Here is a 25,554-nt window from a genome sequence, read left to right on the forward strand (position 1 = left end):
CACGCGGTTATCACGAGGGATGAATCATACTTCCACGTTGTGGATAGGCTGAAGGACGAACCCACCCAGTCACAACAAGTACTGAGCATGCGTGGCACGTGATATGGTTATATAACATTGTGTTGCAATAAGCGCGTAACCCTGAATTAACTGTTTCAGGGAATGCGCAACTTAACTAGAACTAGTTCTGTTTATGAAAATATTGACTATAAGTCATCCAACCATAGTGAAGCTCATGCCTGTGCATCCCCAGGATGCAATAGGGAAAATGGGTGGAGCTATGAGTATAAGAAAGAGAGATTTCCCTTGCTCTGATGGGACTCTCCACTACTGACGAGTTGTGTGATGTTGTGTATGCGCTGCCTCCTGACGATCGCTGGTCCCCCGATACGGAGTGATGATGCAATATCCGGTAATGTATTGATTCTTTACTCTATTACTTATCCATGATTCACTGCTATACCTGTAAATAATGTAAATAATTGAATAAATATCCTAATACAGTGTGAAGTCGTAAGCTATGTATTTACCTAGTCTGTGTGCTAGTGTGAGTCGAGTGTGAGGCCTTAGCAACGCCAAAAACATAGCATTACATAAATGGCGACGAGGATGACTTTTGACCTCTGAAATATATTGCCTATGATTCTGTGGGTCTCTGGGTGTAATTTTGCAAAATTTGGCATTTTGCCAGTTAGTGGGGCAATTAATATAAATCTTTGTAAAATTGCCCCTGTATGGTATATTGACTTGATACTTGACATGTATATATCTTAGGACAGATTACAGGTGTGGGCAAAGTTTGGAGTCAGTAGCTCCTCCCACTTAGTTTCAAGTCAAGATATCTTTTGAACTAAGCAAAATTTACCTGTGGGAAGTTTGACCATTGGTGTCTAGAAGTTGAGGGGCACCTCTGGTCAAAGCCACGCCCAGTTGGCAGTGTGCCAAAAGTAAGGCAATATGTTTAAGAAAAAGGCCAAATGCCTAAAAGAACCTGCGGAGATCCCCGGCTGGACCGAGTCTCCGTATAATTTTATAGCAGTGGAATTAGCTAGCCATGGGTTGGCAGAATCATGGGATAAGCAGTTAAAAGAATCAGAACCGGTTGATTTAGTTCAAGTACTTGAAAAACTCCCTGCCAAGGTAGGTGATGCAGTTACCCTAGCTAGAAGGAGTTGGGTGTTGGCCTCTGCATATCGTGGTGTGCACAAACGATTGCAGAAGGCGTTCCAGGATCAAGAAAAGGCGGAACAGGCTCAACTTGAGGTTGAGGGACGCTGCCTGATGCTGGAATATAGTGGTTCCCCGTTAAAGCGGGTGATGTTGTTGCTCTCTCTAGATGTAGATAAGACTCTAGGGGGGGTTCCCCGTTGAAGCGGGTGATGTTGTTGCTCTCTCTAGATGTAGATAAGACTCTAGAGGGGGGCCCTGTTAAGGCGGGGCATGATGTCGCTCTCAGGCGGCATAGTGGGATGTTGTTGACAGCTTATAGAAAGCTTCAACAAAGATTGTGTAGGTTGAAAGAATCAGAATCCCTCAATGTTGTTACTTTACTTGAGGGTATTCCTGTTGGAAAAAGGCTAGTCCTGTTAGAAAAAGGAACTAGAGTAGGATGACAGAGTGATAGTTGCACAAGTGTCATCACAGGCAGCTGCAGATAAATACCAACATGTAACAGAATCTGCAGCTGGTAAAATAAATGTACTGGAGGAAGTAGCTGGGGAAGAGGCTCCTGTGATGACACATTTTGGATTGTTATCAGTGGAGCAGGGAGCTTCTGTAAATAAAAGGAAGCCAAACTCTGCCACTGATCATTGCACAAGAAATAGGACAATGTGCATTGAACTGGAATTGGAAGTGTTTAGCACAAATGTATTTTGTTCCATTTGAAAAGATTAGGAATAGCTGGGAACTTTCTTTAGGTTGTTACTGCTGTTTTTGTCCCTCTTAAGGAAAACCCCATATTTTTAATGATAAAATATGGATGGGAAAAAGGGGCAGAGAGTAACCTGACAGTGAATCTCAGCTTTTACTACTACGGTTTTTAATACAGTCTGTGTCTTTGTTGGTAGATTTCGGAGTATAATCTTGGAGTGCTGTGTTTAAACTTGTAAAGCAAATTCCTTAAAGTGACAGTATCTGACTGCACTGGCAGAATTGAAATGGTAATATAATCTGGACAAGACAGGTGGGTTAACATTGTTGTTTCTAGTGAATGTTTTATATGGTGAATCCGTTATAGCGAGTCCTGATTAATCGTGTATTCATATGTCTGGTTTTTGTTTAATTGAATGCATAGAGGAATGTTTTTTAAAAAAAAATGCATTTGTGCACGGGAGGTGAGTGCTCCTAGGGAATGTGTGTGAGCCAGTGAGTGTTTGAGATGCTGCTCTCCTCAACTGGGGGTGCTTGGCAAGCATTATTTTTTTTCATTCAGGAGTACATGCTGTAAAAAAAATATTGACCTTTAACTCTTACTTCATGGGACATGCATCTTGTTTGATAAAATAAATGGTTAAAGAGGTGAGAAATAGTAAAGCAACTTTCTTGTGTGCGTTGTGTGTTGTGCTGGGTTTTGCTAGAACTTCCAAATCCCTGCAAATGCTCATTTTTTATTTATTTTTTTTTTTTATTTTATTTTATTTTTTTTGGTTACAGGGTTAAATGTGATTATGATGTCACGGTGACATCTGTGCCAGCAAAACTTTTCCCCTGGTTTCTAGCTATAATTGTGCAGGAGTGAAATTGTTTACCTGTTGAGCTGAAAGCTAGATTAGATGAGACTGTGTGAAAGAAATAGAATTGTGAAGTCTATTATGGCAATGTAGAATGAAAATATTGCGTAATTAGACTGGAAAACCTTTTTATATAATATGCCAGTGTCTCTGCGTCTATTCAGAGTTTTGTTTTGTTTTTTTTAGCACTGCACATGTGCAGGGAGGGGCGCAGAAACACAGGGGAAAAGTTGAGGGAGGATAGGGCCAGAGGCGGCCAGCGTGTGCGCAACGGTGTATGAGGGCACGCGCGTGGCGGGTGCATGTGCACAGCGGGCACATGCATGCGCAGCGAAAGGCCTAGCTTGTTTTTTTTTTTTAAACGGGCTAAGGTCATTAGTTACTAAATGAGATTTGTTTGTCTTGCAGAGAAATGTCTGGTTTCTCTAGGGTTGAATGTTGTACTGATTAGCTGAATGGCGTGAAGTGGCAGAATGTGTTGATGATGAAGTGTGAATTGAGTTGTTTCTAATGAATTGTATGAAGTTTGCTTTGAGACCTTACTGATATAGTGTATTATATGTTTAAGAATACCTCTGTTAAAGATGCTAGAATGTATGCATATGCTAGTTTAGAATAATACAAACAAACTGTGAAGATAACAGATTTTTGTTTATACCAGAAACTAGCTGGTGGGGTGGTTAAAGTAGAAACGATTTCTTATTGAAAAATGCATAAGGATGCGGTAGCTCCATATAGGGGAAAACCTGTATCAGCTGGGTTGGATTTGCATGCTTTAGAAGTTGTTATCATTAACCCCTCACAGGTTACAACCATTCCCACAGGTATAGGATGTAAAATACCTGACTAACATTATGGGCAAATAGCTACCCAATTCAGTTTTGCTCAGAAAGGAGCTATAGTAATAGGAGGAGTAATTGACTCCGACTATCAAGAATAAATTAAAGTGATCATGATTAACCTGGGAAATAGTGAGTTAATTATTGGAAGAGGAGAGAGGATGGGTTAAAGTTTTTAGGGGAGGACACTGTGTATACACAGGCCAAAGAGTTGTATAGCCCAGGTTCTCCTGAGGGCCCTTTTACACTTAATGCGCTGGTATGCATTAGTAGTAGTACGCATACAATTTTGTTGTTGTTTGTTTTTTCTTGTTTTTTGTTGTTGTTGTTTTTTCCCCAATGGCAATGCACTGTGAAAAGATTTCAATGTTTTTTCAGTGTATGGTGTGAAAGAGGCCATAGGGGGACACGGACGCTGGACTGTACATCAGTTGTTATTTTTTGATTACAGTTAACAGCAGCTGATTAAGTGTAAAGGGACCCTAATTCCTTTATTTGTAGAGAGGGAAGCCCATCAGTAAAGGGTGATGAATATTTTGGTTCTACTAATACAGTAAATGTTGGAGCTAAAATGTGGGTCAGAATCCCCAAGGACCGCCTCCTCCAGCAGATGTGATTGCAGTAGGCAAGGACCGAACTCTGCTGGAGGCCAGAACAGGAAAAGTGGGAATATATCCTACAGGAAAAAATGTTATTTGCAAGAATAAGTCACACTTGTTTGGGTTTTTTGCAGATTGATCTCCATGTCTATGGCATTGTCCTTGGAATCCTTGGTATCGTGTGGTTGGAAAGCTGTGGCGTTAATGCATGGACTTCAGGTAGTCGAGTAACCGATACAGGGGATCCACGGTGACTTTCGTGTGGGGAAATAAAACCAAGAGTTGTCTACAGAGAAACTTTACCGGTAATGCTAGGCAAGCATGTGACGTTCTCAATGTTACTTTCAATGGACCATGTCTCGGTGGGGCCTACTTTGATATTTGTGGATATGATGGATGCTAAAGTGGACCCTGGGCATATAAAGAGACTACCTTCCACTTGTGTAAAGGTGGGGCAACATGCCTAAAAGACTGTGATTCATGCTAAAATCACGTTTCCAGCTGCCATAAACTGTTCTAAACCACACCAAATACGGAGAGAGTGGTATGACACTTTGTTAGATGGATATGGGACATTGACTGGAACTCTTAATAGTTTTGATATTGAAACATTAGCAAATAGATTGCATAACGTTGGAAGTAAAATAAATGATGTTTTAAAATTACAAGCTAAATGGATGCCAACTATATGGGCGCCATTTAAAATTACAAGCTAAAATAGATGATTATTTGCTTGGCTTAATTAACGCAAGTGCCTCTGTTATGTATGAAACAGATGTTAATATAACTAGAATTGTAAACTGGACTATCTGTTCCATGCAAACCTTACAACAGCAACAACAGAAAGAGTTATTTCAAACTATGTTGTTGACTGGAAATGAGGAGGTTTGGAGGACCGTGTTCAGTTCCATGATAAGAACTGATCACTGGATAGATATCAAAGCACCTAAAGTGATGTGCAATGATACATTTTGCATGGGACAATTGACACTTTACAATGTTACTAAAAGTGGTATAATGTGTAAGTATGTTATTTTGCCATTATTAATTGGGCCAGAAGGTGATCAGCACTTCTGGGTACCTACGTTTTATGGACAGGTTATTGATGACAGCAACAGAACAGATGATTTGACTTTTTGTGAGAATACTTTAAACAGTAAAATATGTAAGTTACAGTCTACTGCATATGAACCTTGTTTGTTACAGAACACTGTAAACAAATGTGGGTGGACCATAATGCCTATAACATACCGCTGGATGGTGGAAATAACACCTCAAGTGGTATGTGTAGTGACAGATCGTCAGGTGGTCCCTAAAATGAGGGTGCCTTTTGCAGGATGTATACACAATATCACTGTATTCCAATGGGAAAATGAAACTTTTATGTTGATGCCTGATATAGCGTTAACTACAAAGGTTTCCTGGCAAGGCCAAGGTTTGGAAGTTCCCAATTGGGATCTAAACCTGACTAAACTAAAGCGGATTGTTGAAAAATCTAACGGAAGTGAAAAAGTGCTATTAAAAAGTTGAATAGAAGTATAATCGTACACCAGCTCAGTACTGCCGTGATTGCAAACAAAATTGTTAAAGTGGGCTCTGCCATAGCAGATGCCACCTCTCACCATTGGTGGGATGTATTTATGGGTTATTCGCCATCAGCAGAAACAATGATGAAGTGTATAGTTCATCCTATTTTTTGATTGTAATGATTGTTATAGTTATCCTATCCAGATGGAACTGGTATGTGGCATATGGGATCTGTTGTAAGAGGAAAAAAGTTGTCATGGTTTCATATGTTAATGGTCATCACTAAGGACCGAATGTGATACAAGTCTGAAGAGTCTGTGTGAATGACTGGCTGTTAGGTAAGAAACACATTAGCAAGCTAGTCTGTAGGCAGATAGGACATATTTTGATCTTTTAGTAGTGATGCACCATTCTCCATAGGAAAACCATTGACAGAAGAACAAAAGGTTACTGCAAGTTATAAAAACATACGGCTGTGCGCTGTGTTCACGCGGTTATCACGAGGGATGAATCATACTTCCACGTTGTGGATAGGCTGAAGGACGAACCCACCCAGTCACAACAAGTACTGAGCATGCGTGGCACGTGATATGGTTATATAACATTGTGTTGCAATAAGCGCGTAACCCTGAATTAACTGTTTCAGGGAATGCGCAACTTAACTAGAACTAGTTCTGTTTATGAAAATATTGACTATAAGTCATCCAACCATAGTGAAGCTCATGCCTGTGCATCCCCAGGATGCAATAGGGAAAATGGGTGGAGCTATGAGTATAAGAAAGAGAGATTTCCCTTGCTCTGATGGGACTCTCCACTACTGACGAGTTGTGTGATGTTGTGTATGCGCTGCCTCCTGACGATCGCTGGTCCCCCGATACGGAGTGATGATGCAATATCCGGTAATGTATTGATTCTTTACTCTATTACTTATCCATGATTCACTGCTATACCTGTAAATAATGTAAATAATTGAATAAATATCCTAATACAGTGTGAAGTCGTAAGCTATGTATTTACCTAGTCTGTGTGCTAGTGTGAGTCGAGTGTGAGGCCTTAGCAACGCCAAAAACATAGCATTACAATAATTTACCTGAATAAAAGGTACTAGATTGGAGATTTATCTCATGGGAAGTCATAAATACAGCTGCATTTACCTGAATAAAAGGTACTAGATTGGAGGTTTGTCTTATGGGAACTCATAAATACAGCTGCAGGAGGGCAAAAAATTCAAAAATGATTGTTAGGAAAGGTATTTGAACCCAAGTCTACAAGACACATGCAACCTGCATGGAGCGCCTTAGACCCTCTAACCACACCGACAACACACCACTGCTACTACAACTCCGAAAATATCATGAGTCTTTGCCTGCACAGAAAACTTGTGCTGAAAAAAAAAATCACACCAACTGTGATGCAATGTAGCCGAAATAGCTCAGTTGGGAGAGCGTTAGACTGAAGATCTAAAGGTCCCTGGTTCGATCCCGGGTTTCGGCATGATATCTTATTGTTAGAAAAAACTTAGTAAAATAAAGCCAAAGTCAGACTACACCCGGAAGTCGGCAAGATAAACTGATTCTCAATACAGAAACGTCCTGATTGAACCAGACAAAATAGAGACATGGATTTAACACAATACCTCTGGTCACATCAAATATTTCAAGACTGCAAGAAAAGAGGACATACAGTCAACTTAGAGAGACAAACATTTCTTAATGAATATATATCAAAGAAAATATAGGACACATATAGAGTAGATAATTTACCTGAATAAAAGGTACTAGATTGGAGATTTATCTCATGGGAAGTCATAAATACAGCTGCATTTACCTGAATAAAAGGTACTAGATTGGAGGTTTGTCTTATGGGAACTCATAAATACAGCTGCAGGAGGGCAAAAAATTCAAACATGATTGTCAGGAAAGGTATTTGAACCCAAGTCTACAGGACACATGCAACCTGCATGGAGCGCCTTAGACCCTCTAACCACACCGACAACACACCACTGCTACTACAACTCCGAAAATATCATGAGTCTTTGCCTGCACAGGACACTTCTGCTGAAAAAAAAAATCACACCAACTGTGATGCAATGTAGCCGAAATAGCTCAGTTGGGAGAGCGTTAGACTGAAGATCTAAAGGTCCCTGGTTCGATCCCGGGTTTCGGCATGATATCTTATTGTTAGAAAAAACTTAGTAAAATAAAGCCAAAGTCAGACTACACCCGGAACTCGGCAAGATAAACTGATTCTCAATACAGAAACGTCCTGATTGAACCAGACAAAATAGAGACATGGATTTTACACAATACCTCTGGTCACATCAAATATTTCAAGACTGCAAGAAAAGAGGACATACAGTCAACTTAAAAGAGACAAACATTTCTTAATGAATATATATCAAAGAAAATATAGGACACATATAGAGTAGATAATTTACCTGAATAAAAGGTACTAGATTGGAGATTTATCTCATGGGAAGTCATAAATACAGCTGCATTTACCTGAATAAAAGGTACTAGATTGGAGGTTTGTCTTATGGGAACTCATAAATACAGCTGCAGGAGGGCAAAAAATTCAAAAATGTTTCTCAGGAAAGGTATTTGAACCCAAGTCTACAGGACACATGCAACCTGCATGGAGCGCCTTAGACCCTCTAACCACACCGACAACGCACCACTGCTACTACGACTCAGAAAATATCATGAGTCTTTGCCTGCACAGAAAACTTGTGCTGAAAAAAAAATCACACCAACTGTGATGCAATGTAGCTGAAATAGCTCAGTTGGGAGAGCGTTAGACTGAAGATCTAAAGGTCCCTGGTTCGATCCCGGGTTTCGGCATGATATCTTATTGTTAGAAAAAACTTAGTAAAATAAAGCCAAAGTCAGACTACACCCGAAAGTCGGCAAGATAAACTGATTCTCAATACAGAAACGTCCTGATTGAACCAGACAAAATAGAGACATGGATTTTACACAATACCTCTGGTCACATCAAATATTTCAAGACTGCAAGAAAAGAGGACATACAGTCAACTTAAAAGAGACAAACATTTCTTAATGAATATATATCAAAGAAAATATAGGACACATATAGAGTAGATAATTTACCTGAATAAAAGGTACTAGATTGGAGATTTATCTCATGGGAAGTCATAAATACAGCTGCATTTACCTGAATAAAAGGTACTAGATTGGAGGTTTGTCTTATGGGAACTCATAAATACAGCTGCAGGAGGGCAAAAAATTCAAACATGATTGTCAGGAAAGGTATTTGAACCCAAGTCTACAAGACACATGCAACCTGCATGGAGCGCCTTAGACCCTCTAACCACACCGACAACACACCACTGCTACTACGACTCAGGAAATATCATGAGTCTTTGCCTGCACAGGACACTTGTGCTGAAAAAAAAATCACACAAACTGTGAAGCAATGTAGCCTAAATAGCTCAGTTGGGAGAGCGTTAGACTGAAGATCTAAAGGTCCCTGGTTCGATCCTGGGTTTCGGCATGATATCTTATTATTAGAAAAAACTTAGTAAAATAAAGCCAAAGTCAGACTACACCCGAAAGTCGGCAAGATAAACTGATTCTCAATACAGAAACGTCCTGATTGAACCAGACAAAATAGAGACATGGATTTAACACAATACCTCTGGTCACATCAAATATTTCAAGACTGCAAGAAAAGAGGACATACAGTCAACTTAAAAGAGACAAACATTTCTTAATGAATATATATCAAAGAAAATATAGGACACATATAGAGTAGATAATTTACCTGAATAAAAGGTACTAGATTGGAGATTTATCTCATGGGAAGTCATAAATACAGCTGCATTTACCTGAATAAAAGGTACTAGATTGGAGGTTTGTCTTATGGGAACTCATAAATACAGCTGCAGGAGGGCAAAAAATTCAAAAATGATTGTCAGGAAAGGTATTTGAACCCAAGTCTACAGGACACATGAAACCTGCATGGAGCGCCTTAGACCCTCTAACCACACCGACAACACACCACTGCTACTACGACTCAGAAAATATCATGAGTCTTTGCCTGCACAGGACACTTGTGCTGAAAAAAAATCACACAAACTGTGATGCAATGTAGCCGAAATAGCTCAGTTGGGAGAGCGTTAGACTGAAGATCTAAAGGTCCCTGGTTCGATCCCGGGTTTCGGCATGATATCTTATTGTTAGAAAAAACTTAGTAAAATAAAGCCAAATTCAGCCTACACCTGGAACTCGGCAAAATAAACTGATTCTCAATACAGAAACGTCCTGATTGAACCAGACAAAATAGAGACATGGATTTTAAACAATACCTGTGGTCACATCAAATATTACAAGACTGCAAGAAAAGAGGACATACAGTCAACTTAAAAGAGACAAACATTTCTTAATGAATATATATAAAAGAAAATATAGGACACATATAGAGTAGATCATTTACCTGAATAAAAGGTACTAGATTGGAGGTTTGTCTCATGGGAAGTCATAAATACAGCTGCATTTACCTGAATAAAAGGTACTAGATCGGAGGTTTGTCTTATGGGAACTCATAAATACAGCTGCAGGAGGGCAAAAAATTCCAAAATGATTGTCAGGAAAGGTATTTGAACCCAAGTCTACAGGACACATGCAACCTGAATGGAGCGCTTTAGACCCTCTAACCACACTGACAACACACCACTGCTACTACGACTCAGAAAATATCATGAGTCTTTGCCTGCACAAGACAGTTGTGCTGAAAAAAAATCGCACAAACTGTGGTGCAATGTAGCCGAAATAGCTCAGTTGGGAGAGCGTTAGACTGAAGATCTAAAGGTCCCTGGTTCGATACTGGGTTTTGGCATGATATCTTATTGTAAGAAAAAACTTAGTAAAATAAAGCCAAATTCGCACTACAACGGGAACTCGGCAAGATAAACTGATTCTCAATACAGAAACGTCCCGATTGAACCAGACAAAATAGAGACATGGATTTTAAACAATACCTGTGGTCACATCAAATATTACAAGACTGCAAGAAAAGAGGACATACAGTCAACTTAAAAGAGACAAACATTTCTTAATGAATATATATAAAAGAAAATATAGGACACATATAGAGTAGATCATTTACCTAAATAAAAGGTACTAGATTGGAGTTTTGTCTCATGGGAAGTCATAAATACAGCTGCATTTACCTGAATAAAAGGTACTAGATCGGAGGTGTAACGATCGGTGTAACACAGAGAGGATCTGATTACTGGTGATCTGCAGTATCACTGGGAATACAGATATATACCTGATTATTGATGATCTGCAGTATTACCGATAATCAGATATACAAGCTAACCTCTGGACACCTGAGAGTAAGAGTGTTTGCTGCAACTGTGCAGTATGCCTCTGAGCAGTATGGAGTACTGCACAAACTCCTTCCGAAGACCTGAAATCTCCCGGAGGGAGGAGTCAGGCTGGACGTAGGAAGGATAACCAAGAGTGACACTTAGGAGGGAGTGTCACTACCAGGACTGGGAACCGCCTCTAACAGTAAGGTCGGTTCTCGAGGTTGGACAAGCCAGGTAGTAAACACACGGACAGATAAAGTACAGATTCAGAAGGCAGAGGCGGAGTCTAAAGTACCGGCAGGGTACGGCAACAGGGTATCAGATATAGCAAGGAAATAAGCAGCGCTACTTAAAAACAGACTAGTGCCTACCTGCAAAAGAGTGCAAGCCCCACTTGTGGGGTCGAATACACACCGAGCATACACATGACCTGTCTACCACTAGAGGAGGAAGTTGGTTTCCATTAACAGCTTGCATGCAACCTATTAAGTACTCATCCCTCCCACTGCGAAGAAGTCAATCCTCCATGGGAGGGGCCTAACACTAACTAAATCCTAACCTATGTATATGCATAGCCTGGGTGCGGCTAATCAAATAAAATCAAAAATTGAAAATTGCGCAAAAGGTGGATCAGCGCAACACCAGGCCGCCTCCGAATGGCCTCCATCAGAGATGTGCTGAGCCCCCCCAGGAACTACAAACGCACCTTGAACCCAAACAGAAGCTCTGCATATACACTAAAAGCATGGCTGTTAAGTGGGAGCAGCTGACCAAAAACGAATTACATTAGTACATAGCAAGGAAATAAGTAGCGCTACTTAAAAACAGACTAGTGCCTACCTGCAAAAGAGTGCAAGCCCCACTTGTGGGGTCGAATACACACCGAGCATACACATGACCTGTCTACCACTAGAGGAGGATGTTGGTTTCCATTAACAGCTTGCATGTAGTGTTGGGCGAACACCTAGATGTTCGGGTTCGGGAAAGTTCGCCGAACATGGCCGCGATGTTCGGCATGTTCGGGCCAAACCCCGAACTCCCCGAACATCCCGCTTTTGGGGGCCCTATGGGGTCTCAGGCATAAGGGGGGAGCATGCCCCGATCGCGGGGGGGTCGGAAATTCCCCCCACCCCCTCCGCTAGCGCTCCCCCCTCTGCCCGCTTCCCCATACAAAAGTTTCAGGAAGTAAAACAGTACCGGTGGTACTAGTGGGTGGCTGGCAGTGGGCGGCACTGTGAAGTGAGTGACTGAGGAGGAGGAGTCCGGAGAGTGACGCGTTGAGGGAGGCCGGGCAGCGGGCGGTTCAGCCCGGCCTCCCTCAACGCGTCACTCTCCGGACTCCTCCTCCTCAGTCACTCACTTCACAGTGCTGCCCACTGCCAGCCACCCACTAGTACCACCGGTACTGTTTTACTTCCTGAAACTTTTGTATGGGGAAGTGGGCAGAGGGGGGAGCGCTAGCGGAGGGGGTGGGGGGAATTTACGACCCCCCCCGCGATCGGGGCATGCTCCCCCCTTATGCCTGCGACCCCATAGGGGGGCAGTATTCGGCCGAACAGTGCCCTGTTCGGCCGAACAGGGGCCCTGTTCGGCCCTGTTCGGCTAGTCATTCCGCAGTTCGGGCGAACCCTGAACAGTTTTGCCGAACACCACCAGGTGTTCGGCCGAACTCGAACATCACCCGAACAGGGTGATGTTCTGCAGAACCCGAACAGTGACGAACACTGTTCGCTCAACACTACTTGCATGCAACCTATTAAGTACTCGTCCCTCCCACTGCGAAGAAGTCAATCCTCCATGGGAGGGGCCTAACACTAACTAAATCCTAACCTATGTATATGCATACTATATTAGCTAGAACCGCGCTGCACTTATGATTACAGTCCTACAGTGATAAGCAACCCATAGAGTCCATACAAAATAATCAGCACAGTCCCTGGTTGTTCACAAGCTTCACAGTTTCAACAGGTGCTTTAACGATCCTACACCTTCACCACACCCTGCAGAGTGGGCACTCACCCTTGATAAATGGCCCTCAATCAAGTGGGTCACACAGCGCCTGCGGGATACTCTAAGGCGATCCCCAGCCTTTAACGATCCTCTGCTCGCTGTCACTGTATACTCCTCACAAGAATTACACCTCAAAGTAAAAGCACAAGGCTCTCATAGCGTAAAACCATACGGAAAATGTATTAAAAAGTTAAAAATGCACACTCACATGTTCCACAGCATATAAACAGCATAGAGTTTTATTGGGCTCTCCCCCATGCGGTGGCCATCCGGGCTGGCTTTTGCCTCTGCTGGTACTTGCTTCCCACGTCTCAGCACGCCACGGCCTCCACGCTGTGTGCTACTTCCTCATTGGTGTCCCCGCCCGACTAGTTTCGTCTTGTCGACTCATCAGGGGCTGCACCAATGAGGATAGAAGTTGCAGTTAAATAGACGCTATGCGTCATCTAGTGTACGCCCACACCCGTCCTCCATCCAATCAGCCACCTTGTGACTCACCGGACTCAGACCAATGCGGAAGAAAACACGCATCGTCAGTAAAAGACGCCTGCGTCATGCCGTCAGCACCACCGCCGCTATGCCTCCATACAGCCGTGCTTTAACCGCTGGAAGCGGAACGCTGCAGATGGTACTACGCGTGGACGCTTTAGATTCAGCAACTAGGGAGGTCGCCGCAAATAACCCCACCCCCCACCCACTGAGAAATCGCTGTGGCGCCGCTGTCTGATTACTCCCAAAGCTGGCCTGGATAGCATCGCCGCCTCTGACAACTGCAAAATCGCCATTTCCCAGCTACCTCAGATGGGTTAAACCCACCCCCCCATCATAACATACATAAGAGTTAACCCATGGCAACCTGCCTCCGCTCTCAGCAAAGTGCCCATAACATGTGACTTTAATATCTATCTGTATAATAGTTCAAAGCTCATAACATAAGTGCCAAGTGCCAATTCAAAAAAGAAAAAAACATATATATTCCCTTAGTAACCTGCATAACCCCTTCCCTCATAGTATGCCTTAGAGCTGGCTGGCTGCCAATGGGTCTTACAAATTTCCCCCAGCAAACAAATCCCTACTTCTTATTATTAATCTGAACATTGTACAAAGGCCAGTACTTATACAAATTTGATATACTTTTTAGACACTGGGGGTCTATGCAGAGAGAATATTTAACCACTGATATCATTATAACACAAGGAATATTGTTATTATTACAGTGTATAAAGACAGGGTTTTTCCCCTCTTCACTGTGGGGCATTCGTACCCCCTTAGGTATACCTTTCCTCAATCATTACTCAGAAAACATACCAGATCAATATCTGCATTTAATCCACCCGGTCTGAGTGACCCCATGTGGTGGATCCACCATGTTTCCCTTTTGGATTCCTCTCTCACTATGTTACCACCCCGCCAGTGTTTTTTTTAACCTTTTCTAACCCACAATAAGACAGCAATGATGGATCTGATTGATGAAAGTCCCTAAAATGTGCCGATACTGTATGACCCACCAACCCTTTTGCTACATTCCTCAGATGTTCCCCAATGCACTCCTTAAGAGGCCTTGTGGTGCGCCCCACATATTGGTACCCACATGGGCACCATATGAGGCACACCACATTCCTCTCATTACACGAAATGAATTGCCTGATCTTTGTGGTTTTGCCATTTGCATGGCTAACCACTTCAGTTATCCTAGAGGTTTTGGCTTCCCGACATCCCTTGCACTTTCTGCAAGGGAAAAACCCTGGTTGTTGCCACCCTTGGAGCGCTGGCCCCCGTCCCCCCATGTCAACACAACTTGGGGCCAGGTAGTGTCTTAGGTTGGGGCTTTTCCTATATATAAATTTAGGCCTAGAGGGCAACACTTTCTTTAGTTCCACATCAGACATCAGTATGTGCCAATACTTACCCACAATACCCTGTAACGATTTATACTGGGTACTGAATTCCGAAATAAAGGCCATGTCAAATTGTTGTTCCTCCCCTCGTTTCCTTGACCCACTAATCAATTCCTGTCTCTCCAAACTTCTAACTTGATCCAACTCGTATCTCAAAAAGTCGGGACTATACCCTTTTTCTTTAAATCTATCGGTTAATACCCCTGTCTGTGCTTCAAAATCCTCAATACGTGTGCAATTGCGTCTAAGACGCATGTATTGTCCTTTTGGGACATTTTTAATCCAGTTAGGATGGTGTCCACTTTTAACCGAAATGTATCCGTTACGATCTGTGCTTTTAAAGTGATTCTTACACTGTACTACCCTATCAACCACTTGTAATTTCAAATCCAAAAAATTCACTGTAAGGCTTGGTGGTGTATTCTCCACAGTCAGCATGCAACGCATGAGCTGACGTGGAGGAGGTACACACACTAGCACAAGGAAACGGGCTATCCCTAGTATAGTGGAGGGGAGCACAAGGAAACAGGCTATCCCTAGTATAGTGGAGGGGAGGACTGACTCCAAAAGGAGATTGTGGCGCACAGAGCCGGTGCAGATCCGACAGCCACAAACAATGCTTTCGCTATAACGTCTCAGCGCAAAGTAGCGCTGAGCGCATAAACCAGAACTGAGGAGATCAGGACAGGTAGACAGAATGAACGCTTGCTAGCTAGCCGCTACTTAGTGACAGCAAGCGTCCACAACAAGACAGACTGGAATGAGGCAGCCAATGCGTAGCGGCGATGGCGTGCCTCACAAAGACAGGACAGGATAGTCAGGAAATAGCAGGATCAAGATAGATGAATGTAACACAGATAAATATACAATAAGTATGATTTCCTAGCGTATTACAATTACAGCTATCAATGAAACTATTTGTAACGTCTGACTAACATATGTATATATCGGCAATGAACCGATATATGACATAAGCAGGAACACTGACTTAGGACTGGAACGATACAGGGAACAGGACTCAGAAGGATTCGCTATCTCTTCGCAGAGATGAAGGCAATCCACAAACGGTAACAGGACAGGATTCAGAAGGATTCGTTATCTCCTCGCAGAGATGAACGCAATCCACAAACAGGACCAGGAACAGGATAACTAGCTCAGCACGGGTGATCACGATACGCGCAACCACCAAAACGTGCTGGAACTGACTAACTGAACACAGGATATACACAGTTCGTGTACGTATATATCAGCGTCACTGATGTATCAACGTAACACGAATACAAGGAAAATAATAAACGTGCTGGTATGCATATATATGGGCAATGAACCAATATATGATGCAAAACCAGCAAAGTATCTTTAGAACAAGAAACACGATCGGGGGCTGAAGCGACAGCAAGACAGGCTTAAACTGAAGCTATGAAAACCCGAGGAGTCCTGCAGGAAGCAGATCTTTATACTGAGGTCATCCAATGGGAGCAGACATGCAGATTCCCACACAGGTGAATGATAATCAGTCACAAGCTGACAGCAGGGAAAGGCAGACAAAGCTATGCAGCTTGCATGGAAAGAGATCAGAACTGCCTGAGCTGCAGCACTACTACTTCCAGCAATACCTGCTGCAGCAGCGATCATGACATTCACAGTGATACTACTTGCTTCAAATGTGAGCTTAATGTTACAAGTGTTGGTATTTAAAATTGAAAAAAACGTGTCTAATGTTTCCTGCGTGCCCTCCCATATGCAAAATAGGTCATCTATATACCTTTTCCATATTATTACTGGTCGTGCTTCTGTGCTCATTAGTATCTCTTCCTCCCATTTCCCCATAAACAAATTGGCCAGGCTGGGGGCAAATCCCACCCCCATAGCACAGCCCCTATGCTGTCTAAAAAACTCCCCTGCGTGCCAAAAATAGTTCCTTTCCATAGCAAACCTCAAAACCTTCACCAAGAACAAGATTTGTGCCTCGGGTATCGTCCCATCCTTCTTCATAAAGTATTCAACTGCCTCCAGCCCCAGGTCCTGAAGAATATTTGTATATAGTGAGGACACATCGGCAGTGACAAGAATGCAATTATCCCCTACCGACGTGCCCTCCAGGGTGGAAATAGTGTGTTTTGTATCCCTCAGGACATGGGGCAATTTGGCCACCAGCGGTTGTAGGAACCTATCCAGATATTGTCCCAACCTATGTGTAATGGACTCCAGCCCACTGATTATGGGTCTCCCAGGTGGATTCTCAGCATCTTTGTGGATTTTTGGTATCTGGTAGATGACAGGGATGCGGGGAGCGGAGGGGACCAGGAACCGGAACTCTGCATCCCCCAGCATCCCCCCATCCATGCCCTCCCTCAACAGAGACCTCAACTCCACAAGATACTTATTCGTGGGATCACCTCGCAATTTTTCGTAAGTGTCTGTATCGCCCACAAGTCTTTCTAATTCTTCTTTATATTGCATTTTATTTAACACAACTACTCCCCCTCCCTTATCCGCTGGACGGACAACAAGCTGTTTATCCTCCAACATGCTGCGGGCCACATCTTTGACTCCCGGGTGTCTAACTTCCGGTAATGCATTGACCTCATCCATCACCAATTTCTTAAACACCCCTATAGCATGAAACCCTGTTTCCTGGGGATTAAACGTGGATTGATTCTTTAAATCTGTATGTACATACTGTTGGGTCTGGGTTCCCCCACCAACTGGCATAGTTCTCCCATTGGGACCTTCTCTCTTCAAAGATATGATATGATCCGCTTAATAATTACCAGCAATATGAACCTTTTTTGGAGGGGGCCCCGAGATACAAGAGGAGCGACTGGGGGGAGGAGCGGGACCCCATCAGATACACCTCAGGAAAAAGAGGTGCAGAAGGGGTAAGAGGGGAGGAAGGAGGCAACGTCAAAAAGAGAAGAGAATAGAGGGACAAGGGATATTTAATATAAGTGGAATACCCCTCAATAATAAAGAGATCAACGTTTTGAATGAGGGTTTGAAGTTTGCCCCTAAGAAAGGTCTAAACAAATTCCAAACATATATAAATGTAGAGAAATTTACTCGCTAATTGAATTTAAAGAAATATTTTTTGAAGAGAGAAGGTCCCAATGGGAGAACTATGCCAGTTGGTGGGGGAACCCAGACCCAACAGTATGTACATACAGATTTAAAGAATCAATCCACGTTTAACCCCCAGGAAACAGGGTTTCATGCTATAGGGGTGTTTAAGAAATTGGTGATGGATGAGGTCAATGCATTACCGGAAGTTAGACACCCGGGAGTCAAAGATGTGGCCCGCAGGATGTTGGAGGATAAACAGCTTGTTGTCCGTCCAGCGGATAAGGGAGGGGGAGTAGTTGTGTTAAATAAAATGCAATATAAAGAAGAATTAGAAAGACTTGTGGGCGATACAGACACTTACGAAAAATTGCGAGGTGATCCCACGAATAAGTATCTTGTGGAGTTGAGGTCTCTGTTGAGGGAGGGCATGGATGGGGGGATGCTGGGGGATGCAGAGTTCCGGTTCCTGGTCCCCTCCGCTCCCCGCATCCCTGTCATCTACCAGATACCAAAAATCCACAAAGATGCTGAGAATCCACCTGGGAGACCCATAATCAGTGGGCTGGAGTCCATTACACATAGGTTGGGACAATATCTGGATAGGTTCCTACAACCGCTGGTGGCCAAATTGCCCCATGTCCTGAGGGATACAGAACACACTATTTCCACCCTGGAGGGCACGTCGGTAGGGGATAATTGCATTCTTGTCACTGCCGATGTGTCCTCACTATATACAAATATTCTTCAGGACCTGGGGCTGGAGGCAGTTGAATACTTTATGAAGAAGGATGGGACGATACCCGAGGCACAAATCTTGTTCTTGGTGAAGGTTTTGAGGTTTGCTATGGAAAGGAACTATTTTTGGCACGCAGGGGAGTTTTTTAGACAGCATAGGGGCTGTGCTATGGGGGCGGGATTTGCCCCCAGCCTGGCCAATTTGTTTATGGGGAAATGGGAGGAAGAGATACTAATGAGCACCACTGACGACCAGTAATAATATGGAAAAGGTATATAGATGACCTATTTTGCATATGGGAGGGCACGCAGGAAACATTAGACACGTTTTTTTCAATTTTAAATACCAACACTTGTAACATTAAGCTCACATTTGAAGCAAGTAGTATCACTGTGAATGTCATGATCGCTGCTGCAGCAGGTATTGCTGGAAGTAGTAGTGCTGCAGCTCAGGCAGTTCTGATCTCTTTCCATGCAAGCTGCATAGCTTTGTCTGCCTTTCCCTGCTGTCAGCTTGTGACTGATTATCATTCACCTGTGTGGGAATCTGCATGTCTGCTCCCATTGGATGACCTCAGTATAAAGATCTGCTTCCTGCAGGACTCCTCGGGTTTTCATAGCTTCAGTTTAAGCCTGTCTTGCTGTCGCTTCAGCCCCCGATCGTGTTTCTTGTTCTAAAGATACTTTGCTGGTTTTGCATCATATATTGGTTCATTGCCCATATATATGCATACCAGCACGTTTATTATTTTCCTTGTATTCGTGTTACGTTGATACATCAGTGACGCTGATATATACGTACACGAACTGTTTATATCCTGTGTTCAGTTAGTCAGTTCCAGCACGTTTTGGTGGTTGCGCGTATCGTGATCACCCGTGCTGAGCTAGTTATCCTGTTCCTGGTCCTGTTTGTGGATTGCGTTCATCTCTGCGAGGAGATAACGAATCCTTCTGAATCCTGTCCTGTTACCGTTTGTGGATTGCCTTCATCTCTGCGAAGAGATAGCGAATCCTTCTGAGTCCTGTTCCCTGTATCGTTCCAGTCCTAAGTCAGTGTTCCTGCTTATGTCATATATCGGTTCATTGCCGATATATACATATGTTAGTCAGACGTTACAAATAGTTTCATTGATAGCTGTAATTGTAATACGCTAGGAAATCATACTTATTGTATATTTATCTGTGTTACGTTCATCTATCTTGATCCTGCTATTTCCTGACTATCCTGTCCTGTCTTTGTGAGGCACGCCATCGCCGCTACGCATTGGCTGCCTCATTCCAGTCTGTCTTGTTGTGGACGCTTGCTGTCACTAAGTAGCGGCTAGCTAGCAAGCGTTCATTCTGTCTACCTGTCCTGATCTCCTCAGTTCTGGTTTATGCGCTCAGCGCTACTTTGCGCTGAGACGTTATAGCGAAAGCATTGTTTGTGGCTGTTGGATCTGCACCGGCTCTGTGCGCCACAATCTCCTTTTGGAGTCAGTCCTCCCCTCCACTATACTAGGGATAGCCTGTTTCCTTGTGCTCCCCTCCACTATACTAGGGATAGCCCGTTTCCTTGTGCTAGTGTGTGTACCTCCTCCACGTCAGCTCATGCGTTGAATGCTGACTGTGGAGAATACACCACCAAGCCTTACAGTGAATTTTTTGGATTTGAAATTACAAGTGGTTGATAGGGTAGTACAGTGTAAGAATCACTTTAAAAGCACAGATCGTAACGGATACATTTCGGTTAAAAGTGGACACCATCCTAACTGGATTAAAAATGTCCCAAAAGGACAATACATGCGTCTTAGACGCAATTGCACATGTATTGAGGATTTTGAAGCACAGACAGGGGTATTAACCGATAGATTTAAAGAAAAAGGGTATAGTCCCGACTTTTTGAGATACGAGTTGGATCAAGTTAGAAGTTTGGAGAGACAGGAATTGATTAGTGGGTCAAGGAAACGAGGGGAGGAACAACAATTTGACATGGCCTTTATTTCGGAATTCAGTACCCAGTATAAATCGTTACAGGGTATTGTGGGTAAGTATTGGCACATACAGATGTCTGATGTGGAACTAAAGAAAGTGTTGCCCTCTAGGCCTAAATTTATATATAGGAAAAGCCCCAACCTAAGACACTACCTGGCCCCAAGTTGTGTTGACATGGGGGGACGGGGGCCAGCGCTCCAAGGGTGGCAACAACCAGGGTTTTTCCCTTGCAGAAAGTGCAAGGGATGTCGGGAAGCCAAAACCTCTAGGATAACTGAAGTGGTTAGCCATGCAAATGGCAAAACCACAAAGATCAGGCAATTCATTTCGTGTAATGAGAGGAATGTGGTGTGCCTCATATGGTGCCCATGTGGGTACCAATATGTGGGGCGCACCACAAGGCCTCTTAAGGAGCGCATTGGGGAACATCTGAGGAATGTAGCAAAAGGGTTGGTGGGTCATACAGTATCGGCACATTTTAGGGACTTTCATCAATCAGATCCATCATTGCTGTCTTATTGTGGGTTAGAAAAGGTTAAAAAAACACTGGCGGGGTGGTAACATAGTGAGAGAGGAATCCAAAAGGGAAACATGGTGGATCCACCACATGGGGTCACTCAGACCGGGTGGATTAAATGCAGATATTGATCTGGTATGTTTTCTGAGTAATGATTGAGGAAAGGTATACCTAAGGGGGTACGAATGCCCCACAGTGAAGAGGGGAAAAACCCTGTCTTTATACACTGTAATAATAACAATATTCCTTGTGTTATAATGATATCAGTGGTTAAATATTCTCTCTGCATAGACCCCCAGTGTCTAAAAAGTATATCAAATTTGTATAAGTACTGGCCTTTGTACAATGTTCAGATTAATAATAAGAAGTAGGGATTTGTTTGCTGGGGGAAATTTGTAAGACCCATTGGCAGCCAGCCAGCTCTAAGGCATACTATGAGGGAAGGGGTTATGCAGGTTACTAAGGGAATATATATGGTTTTTTCTTTTTATTTTTTGAATTGGCACTTGGCACTTATGTTATGAGCTTTGAACTATTATACAGATAGATATTAAAGTCACATGTTATGGGCACTTTGCTGAGAGCGGAGGCAGGTTGCCATGGGTTAACTCTTATGTATGTTATGATGGGGGGGTGGGTTTAACCCATCTGAGGTAGCTGGGAAATGGCGATTTTGCAGTTGTCAGAGGCGGCGATGCTATCCAGGCCAGCTTTGGGAGTAATCAGACAGCGGCGCCACAGCGATTTCTCAGTGGGTGGGGGGTGGGGTTATTTGCGGCGACCTCCCTAGTTGCTGAATGTAAAGCGTCCACGTGTAGTACCATCTGCAGCGTTCCGCTTCCAGCGGTTAAAGCGCGGCTGTATGGAGGCATAGCGGCGGTGGTGCTGACGGCATGACGCAGGCGTCTTTTACTGACGATGCGTGTTTTCTTCCGCATTGGTCTGAGTCCGGTGAGTCACAAGGTGGCTGATTGGATGGAGGACGGGTGTGGGCGTACACTAGATGACGCATAGCGTCTATTTAACTGCAACTTCTATCCTCATTGGTGCAGCCCCTGATGAGTCGACAAGACGAAACTAGTAGGGCGGAGACACCAATGAGGAAGTAGCACACAGCGTGGAGGCCGTGGCGTGCTGAGACGTGGGAAGCAAGTACCAGCAGAGGCAAAAGCCAGCCCGGATGGCCACCGCATGGGGGAGAGCCCAATAAAACTCTATGCTGTTTATATGCTGTGGAACATGTGAGTGTGCATTTTTAACTTTTTAATATATTTTCCGTATGGTTTTACGCTATGAGAGCCTTGTGCTTTTACTTTGAGGTGCAATTCTTGTGAGGAGTATACAGTGACAGCGAGCAGAGGATCGTTAAAGGCTGGGGATCGCCTTAGAGTATCCCGCAGGCGCTGTGTGACCCACTTGATTGAGGGTCATTTATCAAGGGTGAGTGCCCTCTCTGCAGGGTGTGGTGAAGGTGTAGGATCGTTAAAGCACCTGTTGAAACTGTGAAGCTTGTGAACAACCAGGGACTGTGCTGATTATTTTGTATGGACTCTATGGGTTGCTTATCACTGTAGGACTGTAATCATAAGTGCAGCGAGGTTCTAGCTAATATAGTTTTCCAAATTGATTATTGAACGCGCACCACCTGACTTTGTATTGTGCACATTCAGTATATCATTGAGTATACTAGCGCGGTGTATTGTGTAATAATATGTACATGCATAGCCTGGGTGCGGCTAATCAAATAAAATTGAAAATTGAAAATTGCGCAAAAGGTGGATCAGCGCAACACCAGGCCGCCTCCGAATGGCCTCCATCAGAGATGCGCTGAGCCCCCCCAGAAACTACAAATGCACCTTGAACCCAAACAGAAGCTCTGCGTATACACCAAAAGCATGGCTGTTAAGTGGGAGCAGCTGACCAAAAACGAATTACAGGTATCAGATATATCGAGGTACAAAATCAGGAGGCAGATGCCGGGTCTAAGGACGAGTCGAGATTCGGCAACAGAGTATCAGAAGGCAAGGTACAGGATCAGAGTTCAGCAGGATAGTCAGGCAAGCAAGGGGTCATAACAGATAATCACAGTCAAACTAGTACTTTACAGTGCTGGGCCGAAATTACGCATTAGCGTAATTACGCATCGTAATTCACTACAAATGCACCGTAAGCATTACGTGTAAGGTTACGGTATTACACGTAATTAATTACGCGTAGACCGTAGGTTACGTTACTACGTGTAACAAATTACGCGTAAGACAGTAAACTCCTATTGAAATTACACAGTCTGCCGTAATCGCGTAATAGTACGCTCCCGTATAATATAAAAAAGCCGCCGACTTTAAGGGTTAATAGCAAAGCCCCCTTAAGTGCTAAGAGCCCCAAATTTGGAGAATATATTAAGGAGATCAGAAGGAATAAGAGGAAACATTTTTTTTTCAAAAAGACCTTATAGTTTTTGAGAAAATCGATGTTAAAGTTTCAAAGGAAAAATATATACATTTAAAAACCCGCCGACTTTAACGGTTAATAGCAAAGCCTGCTTAAAATTTAGGAACACCAAATTCCCAGGGTATATTAAGGGGATCAGTGGGAATAAGAGGAATCATTTTTTTTTTCAAAAAGACCTTATAGTTTTTGAGAAAATCGATTTTTAAGTTTCAAGGGCAAAAATGTCTTTTAAATGCGGAAAATGTCAGTTTTTTTTTTGCACAGGTAACAATAGTGTTTTATTTTCATAGATTCCCCCAAGTGGGAAGAGTTTTACTTACTTCGTTCTGAGTGTGGGAAATATAAAAAAAAAACGACGTGGGTTCCCCCCTCCCAGACCTCTTTAACCCCTTGTCCCCCATGCAGGCTGGGATAGCCAGAATGCGGAGCACCGGCCGCGTGGGGCTCCGCACCCTGACTATACCAGCCCGCATGGTCCATGGATTGGGGGGTCTCGGAAGGGGAGGGGCAGCCAAGCTTTCCCCTCCCTCTCCGAGCCCTTGTCCAATCCAAGGACAAGGGGCTCTTCTCCACCTCCGATGGGCGGTGGAGGTGGAGGCCACGATTTCCTGGGGGGGGGGTTCATGGTGGCATCTGGGAGTCCCCTTTAAAAAGGGGTCCCCCAGATGCCCACCCCCCTCCCAGGAGAAATGAGTATAGGGGTACTTGTACCCCTTACCCATTTCCTTTAAGAGTTAAAAGTAAATAAACACACAAACACTTAGAAAAAGTATTTTAATTGAACAAAAAACATAACCACGAAAAAAAGTCCTTTAATATTCTTAATTAACCATTAATACTTACCTGTCCCTTTAAAAGCCAGTTCCCACGCAATATCCTCGGAAATTGGCTAATCAGTTACAATGTAACAAAGTTGTTACAATGTAACAACTTTGTTACTTTGTAACTCCACCACACCCGACGTCACTCGCCGCTCACCCGCCGGCCGCCGCATACACTAACGCTAAGTCCCCGCCGGCTCCCGCCGTCCACTCCGCCCACACCTGTCACCCATAAACATGCTGGCACCCATGGGTGCCAGCATGTATATAGGTGACATGTGGGAGAGGCGGGGAGGGCAGCGAGAGCCGGCGGGACTTAGCGTCCTGCATGGACCACAGAGCTCTGAGCTATATAGCTCAGAGCTCTCTAAGCATCTTTGTATTTGGGCTCCAAGGAGCCCCATTGGTCCTTAGCAGACCAATGGGGTTCCTTCTGATTTAAAGGAACCCCATTGGTCTGCTAAGGACCAATGGGGCTCCTTGGAGCCCAAATACAAAGATGCTTAGAGAGCTCTGAGCTATATAGCTCAGAGCTCTGTGGTCCGTGCAGGACGCTAAGTCCCCGCCGGCTCCCGCTGCCCTCCCCGCCTCTCCCACTTGTCACCTATATACATGCTGGCACCCATGGGTGCCAGCATGTATATGGGTGACAGGTGTGGGCGGAGTGGACGGCGGGAGCCGGCGGGGACTTAGCGTTAGTGTATGCGGCAGCCGGCGGGTGAGCGGTGAGTGACGTCGGGTGCGGTGGAGTTACAAAGTAACAAAGTTGTTACATTGTAACAACTTTGTTACATTGTAACTGATTAGCCAATTTCCGAGGATATTGCGTGGGAACTGGCTTTTAAAGGGACAGGTAAGTATTAATGGTTAATTAAGAATATTAAAGGACTTTTTTCGTGGTTATGTTTTTTGTTCAATTAAAATACTTTTTCTAAGTGTTTGTGTGTTTATTTACTTTTAACTCTTAAAGGAAATGGGTAAGGGGTACAAGTACCCCTATACTCATTTCTCCTGGGAGGGGGGGTGGGCATCTGGGGGACCCCTTTTTAAAGG

General features: G+C 43.7%; 1 long non-coding RNA gene and 6 other non-coding genes across 7 annotated transcripts; all 7 read left to right on the plus strand.

The window, feature by feature from the left end:
* Positions 1-1,220: 1,220 nt before the first annotated feature.
* LOC137520662 (uncharacterized) lies at positions 1,221-6,694 on the plus strand. The gene is made up of 2 exons (XR_011021911.1): positions 1,221-2,185; positions 4,305-6,694. It is a non-coding gene; the product is annotated as an uncharacterized lncRNA (long non-coding RNA).
* Positions 6,695-7,118: 424 nt separating this feature from the next.
* On the plus strand, positions 7,119-7,191 carry TRNAF-GAA (transfer RNA phenylalanine (anticodon GAA)). The gene has a single exon. It is a non-coding gene; the product is annotated as a tRNA-Phe (tRNA).
* Positions 7,192-7,791: 600 nt separating this feature from the next.
* TRNAF-GAA (transfer RNA phenylalanine (anticodon GAA)) lies at positions 7,792-7,864 on the plus strand. Its single transcript has one exon. It is a non-coding gene; the product is annotated as a tRNA-Phe (tRNA).
* Positions 7,865-8,464: 600 nt separating this feature from the next.
* TRNAF-GAA (transfer RNA phenylalanine (anticodon GAA)) lies at positions 8,465-8,537 on the plus strand. The gene has a single exon. It is a non-coding gene; the product is annotated as a tRNA-Phe (tRNA).
* A 600-nt stretch (positions 8,538-9,137) lies between these two features.
* TRNAF-GAA (transfer RNA phenylalanine (anticodon GAA)) lies at positions 9,138-9,210 on the plus strand. Its single transcript has one exon. It is a non-coding gene; the product is annotated as a tRNA-Phe (tRNA).
* Positions 9,211-9,809: 599 nt separating this feature from the next.
* Positions 9,810-9,882, plus strand: TRNAF-GAA (transfer RNA phenylalanine (anticodon GAA)). The gene has a single exon. It is a non-coding gene; the product is annotated as a tRNA-Phe (tRNA).
* Positions 9,883-10,481: 599 nt separating this feature from the next.
* On the plus strand, positions 10,482-10,554 carry TRNAF-GAA (transfer RNA phenylalanine (anticodon GAA)). Its single transcript has one exon. It is a non-coding gene; the product is annotated as a tRNA-Phe (tRNA).
* The last annotated feature ends 15,000 nt before the right edge of the window (positions 10,555-25,554 follow it).

The sequence above is a fragment of the Hyperolius riggenbachi genome, chromosome 6 (assembly GCF_040937935.1).
Source record: "Hyperolius riggenbachi isolate aHypRig1 chromosome 6, aHypRig1.pri, whole genome shotgun sequence".
NCBI lineage: Eukaryota > Metazoa > Chordata > Amphibia > Anura > Hyperoliidae > Hyperolius > Hyperolius riggenbachi.